This window comes from Montipora foliosa, chromosome 12, assembly GCF_036669935.1.
Source record: "Montipora foliosa isolate CH-2021 chromosome 12, ASM3666993v2, whole genome shotgun sequence".
In the NCBI taxonomy this organism is placed as follows: Eukaryota; Metazoa; Cnidaria; class Anthozoa; order Scleractinia; family Acroporidae; genus Montipora; species Montipora foliosa.
Genome location: NC_090880.1, coordinates 21,660,700 through 21,665,252, shown reverse-complemented (window position 1 = coordinate 21,665,252; position 4,553 = coordinate 21,660,700).

The following is a 4,553-nucleotide window of genomic DNA, read 5'->3' as shown; positions in this document are numbered from 1 at the left end:
AAAAGTAGAATGTAATCTTTTTGAGCGTTTTCTTTTCTAAAACCATACCTTCATATTTTGTTTTCGCTTGTTAGGGGGGAACTAGATGCGCTTAGGTTGAGAAAAGTGTAGATTGTGCAGGCTGAGTTGTCGGGAAGTTTAGTAAGCCAGAACTCGATTCTCCGGTTGCCGGAGTCGGGGCGTTTCTAAGTGACTTCTTCGGTTCCACAGACCCCTTTCAGTTAATTCCCAATCTGGAGGACAAAGCAATAAGATTGTCTTGCATTTGAAAGGTTTGTTTCTCTCAGGGGACAGAGCAATCATTGTTTTGTCCTCTAGATTGGGAATTACTAAAAGGGGTCTATAAGGCCATAAATTCTTGAAAGGGGATTTCAATATCATACTTACGATTAATTTCATTGATGGTTATGACGTTTTTGAACCAATTTCCGCAAAATATTTGTTGAACATTGATCAAAATTCTGCAGTTGTTCCAAATTATTTGGTTTTCTACAGGGCCGTCATGTGAAAAGGTAGTGGAACTATATTCTTGCCAACACTTGAGCTTCGATTGTCCATTATAATGAATCATTCAGTGCACGCAATTTGCGCATCAGACTTGGTTAATTAAGGCGTGCACGTGTTAGCAATATTGATTAATAATCGCAAATATCGCAAGAACAAGAAATTTACGACTAGGAAATGGAAACAAAATGCAACGGGGGCTCTTGGTAAGCCGCAAATATCGCAAATATCGCAAGAATAACAAATTTAACAAAGAAAAGTAAACAAAAGGCAAAGAGGCCCTGTTCCGGTTGCAAATATGACAAATATCACAAACGTCCCAAGGATTTTGTCTGCAACGTCAAAAAGCATGTTAGCAATAATAGCAAATATCGCAAGAATAACAACTTGAATTTAACAAGGAAGAGGAAACAAAAGGCAAAGGGCCCCTTGGCAAGCCACAAATATTATAGCAAAATATCGCAAAAGTCGCAAGGTTTTGACCGCAACGACATATGCGTGTTAGCAAGAGTAAAAAAAATATATCACAAAGATCGCAAGAATAACAATCTAACAAAGACAAGGAAACGCAAACCGCAAAGATCATGTGCAAACAACGCATATTTAAAGTAGGAAGGATTCTGTCTGCAAGGACAAAATGCCTGTTAACAATATTCGCAAATATCGCAAGAATAACAAATTTAACAAACGAAACAAAACAAAACAAAAGGCAAACGTCGCAGGAGCTTTGTCTTCCGTGAGCAAGAGTAACAAATATCGCAAGAATAACAAATTGAAGTAGACTGGCTGAGTTTAAATGCTTTTAAACTTTCCTTCAACGGCCATTCAGCATTTCCTTTGCAAATGTTGAATGAAGTTGAAACGGTTTGCCCCCCTTTTCCAACATTGTTTGGTATACGCGCGCGCACTTTTTATGTCCGTATCCATAGTAACAACTGCGGTTGCATACCAGGACTCTATTGTAATGCTATCAATCTAAATGTCATTTGTTTTTTGAAAAGAGAGAGTGTAATCAGTTTGAGCGTTTTATTTTTTTAAACCATGTCTTAAAATTTTGCTTTTGCTAACAAACTATACGAGAAAAATAGGCTTTGTTTAAAAAAGACATCACAACCTGGGAGGGTTGGCTGAATCGTTGTATTCAGCGAAAACATAAAATTCATTGTTCATGGAGAGTCTGTAATAAATAACGAAATCGCACTTCTTAGAAGGCCGTTAAAGCTAATAAAGTCACAATTTTCAAACTTCTTTTTTCAGCAACACAAGCTTTGTAATTGGTATAATAAGGGTTGAATTCTTCGTTTTAACTTCAACAACTAGAACACGTTCGTCATTTCCAGGAAAAATCTTCACAAGACGACCAAGAGGCCAGTTTACTCTCGGCATGTAATCATCAAATACCAGGATGTAATTGCATGGGCACGTTTTCACCCAAAAACCACGATCTCATGTCTATACATTTGCAGAAATTAATTCTGAGAGCGAAGATAAAAGAGCAACGCAAACCAGTCAACCTCGATTCCATGTCGCATAAATCGGGGTTGGGCTGATGAGATGCACGTCACGTACGTACACGAGGGTCTTACATCAATGAGAATGACGAAGAAAGGGCGTGCATAAATTAGCTGGAAGTGACAACACGTGCAAATTTGGGCGGGGAAAATATAGTTTCGCAAGGGTCTTGGGCGCGCGCGCGTGTAACAATAAAATAGTGCTCTGTGTATATAATTTTGGCGGTGAATACTCTGGCTTGAAGAGAGAGCTCGATCTGTGCATTCTTCCTTACAACCACCCTATCACCCTAGGGAGACGGAAAGGATGGCGTCTGTGTGGTGGTGAGGATCCTAAACTTGTTGACGCCGCAGCAGTATGTCATGTCATCTGGGGGATTTGTCTATTGATGCACTGCGCATAAACATTATAAAGTGTACCTTCTCGGACGCATCACGCCTGCCGAGCTGCCAATAAATGGCTAAAGGGTACATACCCAATTCCTTCTAAAGTCAACAGGTTATTGCTATTCAGTTTTTGGATCTTAAAGAAAGCTGATACTGCGTATGCTTTTGGAGATTTTGCACAAACTAGCCAAGGATTAGAGTGTGTGGATGGTGGGACGGGGTGGAACGTAGAGATGGCACGCCTGTACTCGATGACACACAATCGCTGGTTCGAGGATACGTTTGAAGACTGCCTCAAGACCATTGTGTCACTAATGGTAAAACAAGGGCTATCATTGGCACGGCCCGTAGGACAAGGCAAATAAGGCATCTTCAAGCCTTTGACGTTGAACGGGCATTGAAAGAAAAAGTCAAGGAATTTAAATCAGTGGATGAATGCATGAAAGAAAATGATATGCAAGGTCAATACCAAACAGTGTAGAACCTCGATAAGCGTCGCCTCCACCTCGAAAAGTCAATCATCAAGCACAACATGATTTGAAACCATTAAACAAGAGGCGATGATAGCACCAAAACGCATAGAAGAAGAAGAAGAAAATATAAAGGAGACCCATAATCGCATTTGGAATGAGACGAGAACTGAACGGTTTTAAACGTTTAAATCAGAGTTACCAAGAATTGTACAAAGCCAACTGCCATGAATTGATCCTGTGGCACTCGCGGTTGAGTCAATTGTTAGTCTTGGTGTTGTGTGAACTGTGCATGGAAGACAAAAATGAAGCATATCGTGAAGGCACCACCGAAAAATACTCTTTGTTGGAAACCATGTCATTGTAATGGATTGTGTCATCATGAGGCATTTTAGAAGATAATTAAAAGAGGATTGAAACTAAAATGATTTGTGTCATGAAACCGTCACCGTTAACGCAGGAGTCCCCTGGGGAGCCAAGAGTTTGGGTGGGATCCAAGCTTTTACCGAAGTACACGAGTTAAAGACGCAAGAGTCCCAAAACCTACTGGAAGTGGTCTACACGTTACACCGTCCCCGCCGAAGACACCCTAGGTTTTAAAATCAATTAATAATGGGTGGCCGATTTGATTGAGTTGCAAGGGTTGCCATGTTAGAAGAAAAGGATACGGTAGCCTTAATGATGGTGGATGTGTTGTCCAAATATGCTTGGGTGGAGCCCTTGAAGAACAACACGGGGGTATCTGCCACCCGGCCATGAAAGACATCTTGAAACGAGCCCGACGCACACCGAAAATATTGCAGACAGATTCAGGCAAAGAATTTTGCAATCGGACGTTCCAGACTTCGATAAAAACGCACGGCTTTCATCATTTTAGCACGCACGGGGACACCGTGGTGGAACCGCTAAATCGCACCTGAAAGAGAAACTGTATCGGTACTTGACAGCCAAGAACATGTGGCCTTGCAGTGTATCGTGCAGAGATAGAATGCCACAGTGCATCGTAGCTTTGGCGTTGCTCCAAAAGAAGACGGAAGCCAACAAGGCCCAAGTATGGCACCCTCCGAACGACAAACGATTCATAGCCAAGGAAAATAACAGACTGATGCCTTTGGTAAAACGGACACGGGCACATTGAACAAAAAACATCGCCCATTTCAAAAAGGGTATATGCCTGGGTGGACAGAAGAGATTTTGTGATCCTTGGTGTGGTGCGTGGTGAGGTACCCACCTACAAAGTACAAGAATGGGATGGGACTCCGGTGGAAGGCACATTTTACAGAGAAGATTTGCAACCGGTCACCGTACCAGATGACGGGCTCTTTCGCATAGAAAAAAATTTACAACGCAAAGGAAAGCAGGTAAAAGTGCGTTGGCATGGATGGTCTGACAAATAAGACAGCTGGATCGAGGTGAAGGCCATTCACAAATAGAAAGGGTGAGAGAACCATGGGTGATTTATACGGGACCTCACTAAGTGATCACTCACCTGAATTTCCAGACAACTGATCGTCAAGTTTTAAGGTTGGACTGCCCCAACGACTGCTGTTACCGGGGCAGGGTTGGCGAGTTGCCTTGAGTAGCATATCAGATCAGTGCCTGACACCCACGTCAATCTCTACAATTTGGTAGCAAAACACGATTTTCTATTTTACACGACGCCACAGGGGCCTGAAGCTAG